A 14,501-nucleotide genomic window follows, 5' to 3' on the forward strand; every position below is an offset into this window, starting at 1 on the left:
TCTACCTTCGCCTGCCTAACCTCCTTTGTAACTTGGTTACAGATCAACTTGTATCTATCATAGGCTTCTGTGTCACGTGTTAATTTGTATGTATCCCATGCATTTTTCTTCTCTGCCATATGTCTCATTAGTTCATCTGACATCCACTTAGGCCTAAACCTTGAACAATATTTCTTAGTTGGTATGTAAAGACTAGTAGCTTCCAAGATAAGTTCTTTGAATGCTTCCCATTTTGAATTTGCTGTTGGTAACATCATCAGTTGGTCCCACTGTATAGAATTTAAATACTGTCTCAGTCCATCGTAGTCGCCTTTACGAAAGCAATAACCCTTCCCTTTACCCCTAATGGTAGTTACCTCTTTGAGTAAATCCCACTTCAGCACACTGTGATCACTGCCACCTAGTGGTTCATTTACCTGCAGATTCTTTATATCAGATATGAAGAATCTGATATCAGATATCAAATTCTTCATATCAGAATAATCAGATCTGCTGATTATTCATGCATTAAGAATTTGCAGATAGAGGAACCACTGGGTGAAAATGATCACAGTGTATTGATGTGAGATTTATTTAAAGATGTAACTACCGTGAAGGGTAAAGGGAAGGGTTTTTCTTTCGCATAGGCGACCTCAGTGGTCTCAGACAGTTTTTAAATTCTATACAGTGGGATCACAACTGATAATGTTACCAACGTTGAATTCTAAATGGGAAGCCTACGGGGACTTAATCTTGGGGGCTGTTAGGCTTTTCATTCCAACTAAGAAATACTGTTCAAGGTTCAGGCCTAAATGGATGTAAGATAAATTAATGAGGCTTGTGGCAGAGAAGAAAAATGTATGGGATGCATATAAATTATCAGGTGACACAGAAGCCTATGGCAGAAATATTTGTCTGTAATCAAGTCACAAAGGAGGTTAGGCAGGCAAAGGCAGATTACAAGAAATCTTTGGCAAAGGATGCAAAGAGTTCTTTTCTTATGTAAACTCTAGAAGGAGAGGGATGAATCAGATTGGATCACTTAACATATATGGGTTGCCTATTGATGATCATGCTCAGGTATCTGATATTCTACATTTACATTCACACATGAGGAGTTATTCAGTGACAGTAGTTTATCAAACTCTAACAAGGAGCTAAATGATTTTGTAATAACTGAGAGCAAAGTGGAGGAGAAATTGTTGAATTTAAACATAAGGAAGGCACCTGTGTGGACCGGATCTATCCAGTTATATTATAAAGGAGGCAGCAAAGGAAGTAGGCAAACACTTAGCCATAATCATGAGAGCTTCCTTAGACTCAGGGGATGTCCCCATGGTCTGGAGGTATGCAAATGTATCACTAATTCACAAATGGGGTTTAAAAGGTGACCAGTAACTATAGGCCTGTTAGTTTAATGCGTGTTGCAGTGAAAATGATGGAATCACTGGTTAAAGAAGCATTGCAGGATCACCTAGACGGGACTGCAGTAATAGTTAAGACACAGCATGAGTTTACTAAAGGGAGGTCTTGTCTGACCAATTTGATTGGATACTATGATGTGGTCACAAAGGAACTGAATGTCAAAAATAATGTTGGTATCATATACTTGGATTTCATGAAAGCTTTTGATAGTGTTGCACATGGAAGGCTACTATACAAATTGGGGCAGAATGGTATTAAGGGCAAGCTGCTACAATGGATAAAAGGATGGTTGAGTGGGAGAAGACAGAGTGGTAATCAATGGACACTGCTCTTTGTGGACTAATGTTATTAGTGGAGTTCCCCCGGGTTCGGTGTTGGGTCCATTGTTGTTTTGTATATTTATCAATGATATTGATGAAAGTGTATCAGGATTAATGTCCAAGTTTGCAGATGATACAAAGGTTGGCAGGATTGTTAACGACAGTAAAGATAGCATGCTACTCCAACTGGATCTAGATAAGTTCGGCAAATGGGCTGAGAAGTGGCACCAGAAGTTTAAAATTGACGAATGCAAAGTACTGCATATGGGTAGCAGTAACCCAAGAGAAATATACCAACTGTGTGGTACTACACTGACAGTGGCAGAGAGTGAAAATAATCTGGGGGTAATTGTGCAGGCAGATATGGAGTTCACTGAGCAGTGCAGACATTCTGCCAGAGTAGATCAAGGGGTCTTGTCAATAATATACAGGAATTTTGCTAGCAAGGATAAGGAGGTAATCATCACCTTGTATAAGGCAATGGTCGGGTCACACCTTGAGTACTATATACAAGTCTGGAGGCCTCATTTTAGGAAGGATATTGAGTTGCTTGAGCGAGTACCAAGAAGGTCAACAAGATTGGTGAGGAGAAACAAGTAGGTGCTCTTACTAAGAAATGCTTAAGTTCTGCAAATTGCAGCGCCTGGAGACTATGCACTTGCGAGGTGATCTGATTGAGGTGTATAGGGCCTTGAACGGGTTGAGCAAGATCAATGCTGATGAGATTCTTCTTCTTGCTCCGATTACGAACCTGAGGTGTTATAGATACGAATTGAAGAAAGACAGTTGTAGAATGGATGTGTGGAAATTTGTCTTTAGCGAGTGGGTACTTGATTGCTGGAACAGACTTCCATCTCTTGTTGAAGAAGTTTATAGCTTAAATAAATTTAAGGCTGGGCTAGAAAGGCATTTGGAGTGAACGGATGGGTGACATGGGATGTTTTTTTTTTTTTTTTGGCTGATTGTGCATAAGCTTATTTTCTTGCATTGTATGTCCCAACTAATGCTAATGCTATTTCACTTTACAAAAAAAATTAGAGACTATAAAATTTAACTACTGAAAATTTCAAACAATTATCTACACCAGTTATCAAGTTATTTCAATTTTTAAACAGTTTTTTTGTTTTTTTTTAAATCAGATTAATATTACTTTTTGCCAAGTACAATTAATAAGCTGATTCTCAAAAAAATAACTGCAACTTTTGAATGACTAAGAAATATAACAGATATTGTGATACTTTTAACTTCGAGTTTACACATTTCATGTTTGAATGCAATAAACAGCTCAACAACACAACTGCCTGAACCAATTGTCTTTTCTGACTGATGATGGCAGTTGTGCCCACATAATGATTCAACATGTACTGACTCAAATTTCACCTAGTTTGCACATACTGTATTAAATGGTCGCTGCCCAGCATTCACTATCAGTTAGTGAAAATTCACTGTTAATCTCACATTTGTTACTTTGATTTTTTACTGTAAAAAGTGGGTATATTTATGGAATTTGTACTCAACAAATTCGATAATTTTCGACCACTGCTTCATGCCATCTTGAGAGGGTCTTGTGCTCTCCCACACATTCAAAAATTCTGACTTAACTAGTACTTCAAATTCATCAAATTTATTTACTACATTCTTAGCATTTGTGCAAGCAAGTACACATGCACCTGTATTTGCTGGTAACTTAATAACTCAATCCAGTTATTTCTTATCATATGATGACCCCCAGCAGGCCTTGCAATCTCCAACACCTGATATTTCAGGCTGCTGTATGTCTCAATAAGCAGTGCAAGAATCACTTTTACTTCTGCCTGCAACTACTATTAATCTGTATATCCCTCCATGCAGTTTTCCAATCCACCTAAACGCTGCCTCTATAGCAACAGCAACCATTCTATTTAAGTACATCCCATTCCTGTAAAAACAGTCTCCTGTTAACCGCAGACCATTCTGAGAAAATTGTACCCCATGAGTCCTGCAGGGTCTATCCAGGTCTAAACTGATTGAAAAGACTTCATCATGTACTCCTTCCTACTGTAGCTGAGCAGAATTGCAGATACTTGAAATTTATTCTTAACCCATGATTTTTTCTCGGCATTGCCCTGTTACTTGTTACAGGGCAATGCTGAGAAAAAAATCTTCATTTCTCCTACTCTTAAAATCATTAGTACTAACATGTACAACGACATCACCTTTTGTGCCCTTAAAAGATGATAGCTGCTCTACAGCATCATCAACTTCAGCCACTGGTAGACGTATCCAAGTCCTATCGCTCAATAGCTTCAGAGTGCCAAGCTTCTTGTTTCCAAATTTTGATTAGTAGCCTAAGGGATAAAAGAATAAACAAGAATAAAATAATGCAGTTAATAAAAATAAATTAATCATGTAGAAAAATTATCAAAAAGCAGACACCTGTGCTGCATTCTCCCTTTATCCATGCTTGAATTTTGATATTTGACTTTTTGTTAGATTTATTACTCAAAAACAAACAACTGCCAAGTCCTGAAGTTTCCAAATTTTGAACATTAAACACACCAGTATTCACTTTATCAAAAGTATCGAGATGCAATTTGCTTGCTTGCTCTCTTTCTCTCTCCCCTCACATCAGCTCTTTCTTTATGCCCTGAGGTTAATGGTTTTTTGCAGTCAGTTTGGCATCAACTTGCATTTGCAAACATTTGTGTGGAGTTCTGGTGTGTGTATGAAAACATTACACATACCAGTATTCACTTTATCAAATGTAGGTATGAAAACATTATATAGAAATGCACAGAATGCCTTTAAATTAGAAAAGAAATACAAAAGTTTTTTTTCATGACTTTGATCAGGATTTTGATTTCTAAACTGGCTTTTACTTATATGAAGACGGTAGAACTTTATCATAGAAAACAGTGCTGTGTAACCAGGGTCCAACAAGCTCCAGTTTAGTGTGCCAAATATTTTTCCCAGCTCATTACTAATTTTTGAAATTATAACAGTTTCTAAAAATAGAATTGTATAATGACTAATGACACACATTAAATTATTTCAATAAGCTTGGCGGCCTCACATACACTCATATGTCATGTGCCTGCAACATAACTGCAAGATGCAATTTTGCTCGCTTGCTCTCTTTCTCTCTTCCCCTTACATCAGCCTTTTCTTCATGCCCCTGAGTTAATGGTTTTTTTGCAGTCAGTTTTGCATCAACTTGCATTTGCAAACATTTGTGTGTAGTTCTTATTTAAAATTTATTTTACTTTATTACAGACACTTTAAAATGGATAAATTTTTGTGGAAAGACAATTCAGTTTTATCAAAGAATGATGAACAGAAATCCAATGCTTCTAAAACTTCAAGAGTTGTTAAAAGACAGTACAAGGAAAAATATATTGTGTACGGATTTACAGGGTGTGGAGATGTTTGTCACTAAAATTGGTGCGTGGGTTTGTAGAGAAAACTTCAAATGAGGCAGTGGTGCCAAGGAAATTGATGTGACACCTATCAACAAATCACCGATACTACATGAAGAAATATATAAATTTTTTTTTAACCAGCTTTTAAAGCAGAACTCAAAACAAAGCCCATATATGACATCTACTCTCAGTTTCTGACAAGGTGTTAGAAGCAAGTTATTAGAGGTCTGCACAGGCCCAGGCCTAGGCCTGGCCTTCGGCCCGACCAGCCCAAGAGTAAGGTAACACAAATGATGTTTGGGCTCAACTCGGGTACAAATAATTGTAATGAATTGTTATTTCAAACAGTTATTAAATTATCACTTTCTTACATATATTTAAAATTTTTTTTTTTTTTTTATGTATTGAAAAATCTTAAGGTTTTTTTAGAAAAAAAATTCATTTGTCTGTTGACACTTTTAATTGGCCCAGTAAGGGGCACTTCACCAATGTCTCCAAAATTCACCAAAAATTTGTACTCTTTCATGGAAATGACCCACCAGCAGTGCAAGAGCGTCAAACCAATTTAAGTAGTGACAGTGTAGACTATTTTATTTCTGCACAACAATTGCAATAAAAAGTGTGAAGAGAAGACAGCTGGTAGAGGTGGATATCAATATTCATTTTGCAGTTATATTAAAATATGTTAAATTGAAAATTTATTACATTTTATTAATATTGAACTTTGAATCTGACATTTTTTTTAATTTTTTTTTTATTATTATTTTAGTGAAACTTCAGAACGAATGCTAGCAATTTTATTTATATAGTCAGGCTGGTTTAAAAATTGGTTCAGGTGGTCAGGTATGAGTAATGAATTTGAAAAACAAATTCGGGCTCAGGTCGTGCCGGGTAAAAATAAAAAATGTAGTACTCTTAAAACTTATCTGGCCAACTATCCCACATACTGAGAAGTCGCCCAGGTGAACAGTGAGCAGATCAAGGGGTATTCCCAAATTCACTAACAAGGAATTAGCAGAAGATGATTCTCTTTTACCTCGACAAATAATCATCTGTTGTTTCATGGAAGTGCGTCATCCACACTTTCCGTAAATTTTCCCCATCTGTTTAGATGGTCACAGTACCTGAATATCCAAATGACTAACATTTTGGACAGCTTCAAAAAAGAAAAGAAAAAAAAATTCAAATTTAAGAACTAGTGACAAAGAAGGAAAATGAAGGTATTATAACTTCTAAACATGAAATGTTGGCAGCTTTTGAAACTTTGTCAAGGCCTACAGTGTGAAGAAAATGTTCCTGAAAATATAAAGTATGTTAAAATAAATGTGGATTTTTTTTTTAAAGATTGCTGTACATTTAAAATCCAGTGAACAACAAAAGATAACCAAACATTTTTCAAAATACTTCTTAATATTGTGTGCATTATGTATGTATGTATGGGAAAAAAAAATCATATCTTAATGTTATGCATTAATAAATTGTTTTGAATTGTTATAAAATTTATTTCTTCCCACTTATATCAGATTTATTTATCATCTTTTAATGTCTTTCTGGATGTTTAATTATTTTTCATTGTGGAACAGGTCATATTTCTTTATAATGAAATTCTGATGGCAAACAATCGATTTCGTTATATAGAGGTCCGACTGTATATTTATTTTATTAGGATTTATCCCACTTTCGCAGGTGTTCTGTTCATTTAAAAAGTAACACTCATTTCAGTAAACTCATACTTTTTTTTTTTTTACTCCTCCCCCTTTGGAACCATTTCCTAAGGGCTCGTACTAGTTCCCCACTAGTTTTTCTGCAACTTTTCTTACAATGTAAGTTTGTTCAACATTAATAACTTTGTATTTGTGATTTTAAAATTAGACGCAACAGTATTATACTGCCCATGAGATAGAGTGGTAATGAGATTGTGAGTTAATCAGTATTAAAAAAAAAAAAAGTCTTGAACCGTAAAGTAAAAAATGAAAAGAATTACTAGTTTCTTTTCATTTTCCACAGTTAAGAAATCAAAAACAAGTGAGAATGTGGGTGAAAAAAAATATATTAAAAAAGTAAGAACAAAAAATTTTTGCACCCCCTAGCAGGAAAAGACAATGGAGTCTCAGAAGGCAAGTTGCATGATCAATCACGTCACATGCCATCATCTGCACAAAGGATCATGGGAGACAAGTGGCAGCATCTAGCGGCTGTTGCCGCAATTAAAACTGGGTTCCTTTTAGAGAGCCAGTTGTTAAAAATTTACCAGCACACCCCTGCCTAAGTTTGTTGTTTGTTTGTTATTTGGTTTTTAGGAGCATTAGCAACTAAGGCCATATTGCTCCGGGATATGCAGTGGTCATTCCCTTACCTTTCCGCATCCTCCGTATTTGGTGAAAATTCGACGGGCTTGAACCCCGGTCTAATCAAGAAGCATGTGCTACACACTGCTGCTCCTTCCCACCTGGCTACGGAGGTGCCCTTAGAACTGAGACCACGTATATTTGTGAAGATAAGCTTACTCTATTAGTTTGACAATTCATGGTGCATTCAATACACCATGAATTGTCAGTAAGAAAAAGTGGGGGGACATGCTGTATGGAGTAATGAAATTTTTGGATACGGTGTATACATGGTAAGAATATACCCAGATCCTTGACATAACATGACCTCGACAATGCCCCCACATACACACTACTTGGAATCCCTCCAGTCACTATGTGGCAGAGCAGAGTAGAGGTAGCAAGATTAACTGATCTGGAAGCCTCCTAGAGAGTTATCAATAGGTTTGGTCCAGTGTACTAACTAGCAGCCGGCCTGTTAACGCCGTTGTAGAGCTGTACCTTCAAAATGTAAGGAAGATTGGATCTCACCATGATATCCATCATAACTTCAAAAGTCATCAGTCATACTGCATGATGGAAGAGATGAGGAAAGGTTAACTGGAACTTAGTTCTGGAGACTAAACATGGGTTCCACCACTTCAAGCCTCCAATAAGCAAAGTGGTGGTATTGCACCGTTTGATGAGAGTCATCTACCACCGAGTGCAATTGGAGAAATGTTCCGTTGTACATAATTAATACTCACTTCGGGTACATCATTGTTAGATGGAGCAGTGGCACTGTTGGCACTGCTAAATCCAATGCTTCATTTTCTCTCTTTTAAATTTCGCTTACCTCTTACAAGCCAAAGATGTTTTCACATAAAATAAAGCATGTTTTGTGCATACAAGGTACATACTTGGGGTTTTTTTGTTTGTTTTTTCTAATGTAATTTGACAAAATTCAAACGAACACCATTTGAATTTTATAAATTGGTTCACTAGAACACAAGATACTGTACCAGTCACGAAAAATGCTTCACATTCTCTAATCATACTACTAGTGAGTGCTTGGCAGACTAGTGGTGGGAGCGGGGGAAGCACTTCTGGTGGAAGCTGCATATGTCACTTCCATGATGCATTTTTCATGACTAATCAGATTTACTCGGTTGTGGGTGCCCCGGAGGATGTTTCACATAAAAAAAAAAAAAAAAAAACACTTCCCATATCACCTGTCCATTGCCTCCATTAATAAGTCACTCGCTAAAAGAAAACTTTCTATAATCCAGTCTAAATTTCCCTCCCCACATGAATTTATGGTGCCTAGTTCTGGAATCATTTATAACAGTGAAAAATTTGCCTTCATTCACCTTATCATCCCTTCTCAAAGACTTATATATCTCAATCATATACCCTCTAAGGTGAATGGTTGCCAAACTCTGTATCAGTCTTTCCTTACACAGGAGCACTCCTGCATATCTCACCAAGTAGGCTGCCCATACTGGAACACCATATTCCAAGCAGCTCTACAACTGCCTTACACAATGGGATTATGACCTCTCTTTCTCTCTCTACACACACACACACACACACACACACACACACACACACACACACACACACACACACACACACACACACACACACACACACACTTATATTTGAATAATGTTTGAAATAATTGAAAACTGAATCTTACATAAAAAAAAGGGTAAAGCATACATCAGAGGCAGCAAAGAACAGGGAGGGAAGAGAATAATTTTATTCTCTTCCCTCCCTGTTGGTTTGATCGTTACATATAATTTCACAATTTTCGCTCTTCTGTCTTGCCATGCTGCTGGCATTTTTATTTATTTTTATTATTATTTTTATTTTAATCATTATTCTCACTTAAGTTTATATATATATATATATATATATATATATCTCCAATATTTTAAATTAAATAAAATAAAACATAAGCCAGTAGTATGGCAAAAACTGTAGAGCGAAAATTAACATAAAAATAACCCAAATAAACAAAAGAACGAAAAGAAAGAGTAGATATAAATAGTAGCCCAGAAACCCTTGTATAATTTCGAACTTTAAATCCAATTAACAAAAACTATACAAATTTTAGGATAATGCCAATTACATATTAATTTAGCGGTACCCCCCCCACCCGAGAGGTACCAGTTCCGAAAGACGTGAAATATCACCAAAAGAGGGTTAAAGGAACTACCAAACGATAACAAAATCAAAATAAATTAAAATAAAATAGACTGACCATCATGCCCCATATCGACAGAGGACCACAAGGCCAATAATGGTCATGGAATCGCTGCATCAATAGGGCACCATGAACCTTCTCTGCTGCCTGTCTACCCTTCTCAGAGTACTTCATGTGTGCCCACATCATAACTCCCAAATCTGTTTCTTCCTCTACTGTTTTTAATTCAACCTCATAGGGCATATACTGTCCAACAACTAAAAGAACTCTGTCAATCATTCTACCTCCATGTAAACAGAAAGGTTCATTTTCATTTGAATGCTGTGAGCACTCACAATGCAGTTTTGATGGAAACATACTGGTGGCAGAAACATAACTTAGCAAAAGTAGTACAGCAACCTTGCATTGAGAGTGTTTCCAAAACCCAAACAAAAATTCCGTTTCCAGGGAGGCAGAAAGACATGGTTCTTCTTATGGTGGTCGGACGGTAGCTTATTTTAGGGTTGCTAATATTAAAATGATCTTTCGGACTGATCTTTCGATCGATTCGCCTTTGCGGCAATTTGTCTAGCGATCTAAATGCAGCGATTCCCTGACCATTATTGGCCTTGTGGTCCTCTGTTGAGATGGGGTATAATGGTCAGTCTATTTCTGTTTTTGTTTTGTTTTATTTTATTGTAGTTGTTCACATCTCTGTTTGTGATATTTCACATAAATTTGGACCTGGTGCCAGTCAGAGGGGCGTCATTAAATTTCATTTAATTGGCTATTCAAAATTTAATTGATTATATTTTATTATCTTTGTATTTAGACTTTCTAAATTATCTTTGAGAGTTTCGGCTGCTTAGAGGGGAACAGGTATCCTGTGTGTTATCAGACACTCAGCCTAAAACACTGATGGATTCAATATCTCTCTATTACAGAAGATTTAGGAGAAGTCCGGTTGGCTTAGAGGCTTAGAGAGGAACAGGTATCCTGTGTGTTATCAGACACTCAGCCTAAAACACTGATGGATCCAATATCTCTCTATTACAGAAGATTTAGGAGAAGTCCGGTTGGCCTGCCTCCCTAAAATCCACTCATGCACACCTTCTTGATGGTAAGCCCTGTTACGTCACTTAGGTGGCAACGAACGTGTAGAGTGGTTCTCTTCAAGACGTCTGGTCAGCGTGAAAAGGAAAAGACCAAACCCTCCAGCATATGACAGCACAACAATACAAATGGCCCTCGGTCCCCAGCAGCTTTCACTCTCCCTCTTACGGCAGCGAGAGGATCAGAGTGGAAGCAGAGGGTGCTAAGAATCTCTGGGTACGACCAGGCTGCCATGCACGGAAATTGAACTTGGCCTGTTATAACGTACGATCACTCATCGGTGAAGACAGGATATTAGAGCTGGAAAAGGAATTAGAAAATGTGAATTGGAATATCATCGGTTTGGCTGAAACAAGAAGAAGAAATGAATCACTTATAAGCTTATCAAGTGGAAATCTGCTGTACACCAATGGAAACAGTGAAAGGAGTGAAGGTGGAGTTGGGTTTCTGGTCCGTAAAGATTTTAAAAACAACATTTTGGAATTCAAAAGTACATCACCAAGGGTGTCAAGACTAATACTCAAGATTTCTAAGAGGTACAAGCTAAAGATTATAATATTTATGCACCAACATCGAGCCATGATGATGAAGAGGTTGAAGAAATGTACACTGAAATTGAGAGTCTTCTAGATGAGCAGAAAACCCACTACACTATTATTATGGGGGACTTCAATGCTAAAGTTGGAAAAAGGCAAGAGAGGAACTATAGGAAATTTTGGAATTGGTGAAAGAAATAAAATAGGTGAAAGACTTGTGGAATTCGCAGAATCTCAAGGAATGTCAGTAATGAACACTTTTTTCAAGAAAAGGGTGAACAGAAAGTGGACATGGAAGAGTCCAAATGGATTAACAACTAATGAAATCAACTTCATCCTCACTAACAGAAGATATATTGTGAATGATGTTACCATCCTGAATAACGTAAATGTTGGAAGTGATCACAGAATGGTAAGATGTACACTTGATATAGATGTAGGAAAGGAAAGGAAAAAACTGACTCGAGTAAATAATACAAAGGTCTTTGAAATAACAGAGGAGGAGAAAAAGCAGTATGTACTGGAACTTAAGAACAAGTTTGAGCTTCTGCAGACTGCTCAGGACCAAGATATGGACGAGGAATATTACAACTTTCTGAAAGTGATAAAGCCCAAGAAACCTATAGGGAAACAGAAATCCAAAGAAGAAAAAATTAGTCAAGAAACACTTGTCATGATGAACCAAAGACGACAAATGAAGAGCAAGAAAAACACTGACAGGGAGAAAATTGAGTATACTGAGTTATGCAAAGCGATTAGAAAGAGACTCAGAGAGGACATAAGATTTAACACAAGAAAAGTAGAACAAGCATTAAGGGAAAACAAAGGATTTAAATCAGCAGCCATGAGCAGTAATACAGAACGACAAATGATACTGAAACTGAAGAATAGCGATGGTGTACTTATAAACAGCAGAGAAGGCATAATTCAAATAGCAGAAGACTACTATAGAGAATTATACAAGGAGCGAGGGAATGATACCAGCAGTGGGGAAGATGGATTGCAAAGTAGCAACACATACGACATACCCGATATTCTTCCTGATGAGGTAGAACATGCATTGAAGAAAATGAAGAATCGGAAAGCCCCGGGGGAAGATGAAGTTACTGTAGAGTTGTTAAAATTGGGAGGAAGAGACATAACACAAAAACTGGCAAGGCTCTTCACAAAGTGCATTAGAAAAGGTGTGATGCCTAAGCAGTGGAATAATGCAATCATAGTTTTGCTGCATAAGAAAGGAGATAAATCAGAAATTGGAAATTATAGACCAATTAGCTTGTTATCCCATATCTACAAGTTGTTCACAAGGGTCATTACTAACAAATTAGAAAGAATACTCGATGAGAATCAACCGAAAGAGCAAGCTGGCTTTAGGACAGGATTCTCAACTATGGATCACCTTCACATAATATCACAGCTAATGGAGAAAGCAAATGAATATAAAACACCATTATGCCTGGCATTTGTGGATTATGAAAAGGCATTTGACTCCATACAGCATAAGGCAATGTTTCGGGCACTGGAAAGACAAAGCACAGATACTCCATATATTATGATTTTGAAGAAAATATATGAGAGTGCTACATCCTTTATTAGACTAGACAAAGACAGTAGCAAATTTAAAATCGAGAAAGGAGTTCGACAAGGAGACACAATATCTCCGAAGCTGTTTACTGCTGCCCTTGAGGAAGCTTTCAGAAGATTAGACTGGTCGCAGAAAGGAGTCAATGTGAACGGAGAGTACCTAAACCATTTACGATTTGCAGATGATATTGTGGTCATAAGCCACGATCCCAAAGAATTAGAGGAAAATCTTAATCAGTTATGCACAGTTAGTAAGGATTTTGGACTAAAGATGAATATGGTAATGATGAACAAGTATGCCACGGAAAGGGAAATAATGACTGAAGGAGCAGTAATTGAAAAGGTGCAGTCATATACTTATTTGGGACAAGTTATTAGCTGTAATAATGATAAATGGCTGGAAGTCAAGAGAAGAATAAATTTTGGATGGATAATATTCAGGAAATATAGTCACATACTGAAGAGCAATATCCCAGTTTGTCTGAAACGTAAAATAATGAATCAATGTATACTCCCCACCATGACTTATGGAAGTGAAACTTGGGCACTCACCAAAAGAATGGAAGAGAAGCTAAGACCTACACAGCGAAGAATGGAACGAATTATATTGGGAATCAGACTGTTGAATAAGAAGAGAAACACATGGATTAGGCAGCAAACTCAAGTAAAGGACATTCTTATCAAAACTAAAGAACTAAAATGGTCTTGGGCAGGACACATAGCTCGAAGACATGATGACAGATGGACTAAGAAAATAACAGAATGGTACCCAAGAGGAGCTAGAAGAAAACCTGGAAGACAAAGGCGGAGATGGATAGATGAAATTCATGAGTTTTTGAGTAGTAAGTGGATGGCCAGTGCTCAAAACAGAAGGAACTGGAAAGTTGCTGGAGAGGCCTTCATCCTGCAGTGGATTGAAAATGGCTGATGATGATGATGATGAACATTAAAATATAGCCTTTCTGACCATCTTTTGACATCTATCCAATTATTCTGAAGGAGTGCTGTTGGCGCAGATCATTAACCATTCTCTCAATCTTTACATCATTTGCAAATTTTAACATTATGCTCTCTAGCCCTTCAACAGTGGTCCCAGGACCAATCCTTGAGGGACCTTACTCCTAACATTACACCAATCTGAAGAGTAACCATTATTCACAACCCTAAGCCTCTTGCCCCTACAGCCAGGCAGCAATTCATCTTCAAATCTTATTTTTGATCCCAACATGTTCCAGCTTATATGGTAAACTTATGTGCTAAAATCATGGAGGCTTTTTGCATTCAGAGAATGCTTCAATAAATATAGAAATATTGGCGGATGACAATCCCCTGCTCTCACGGTCACTTGTCACACAGTCAACATAACACAACTGGAGAAGACTCATATTGTTTCCCCCCCAACTCCAGATTTGGCACAGCTGGCAGCTAAGCAAGGGCTGTTGGCCCTTTGTTCAATTTAGAACAGAACTGAATTCCAATGCCTCTCCCCACATTTTTCCAGGATCCCATTATGAATCAGCTCCTATATTTCAGCTAAGTAGTTTTTATTTCTATTTTTTTCTTTTGTCTTCTTAATCCATCCAAATATTTGTTTTGTCAGTTTTAGCACAAGGTAAGGAAATTTGCCATACTGGAAATATAGCCTACAACAA

General features: G+C 37.1%; 1 protein-coding gene across 4 annotated transcripts in view; it reads right to left on the reverse strand.

Annotated features, from left to right (window-relative positions):
• Positions 1-14,501, reverse strand: part of LOC150077381 (prenylcysteine oxidase 1-like) — a 94,612-nt gene that overhangs the window by 39,999 nt on the left and 40,112 nt on the right. The window lies entirely within an intron of this gene.

This window comes from Mastigoproctus giganteus, chromosome 12 (genome assembly GCF_048544385.1).
Source record: "Mastigoproctus giganteus isolate SK-2022 chromosome 12, ASM4854438v1, whole genome shotgun sequence".
Classification (NCBI taxonomy): domain Eukaryota; kingdom Metazoa; phylum Arthropoda; class Arachnida; order Uropygi; family Thelyphonidae; genus Mastigoproctus; species Mastigoproctus giganteus.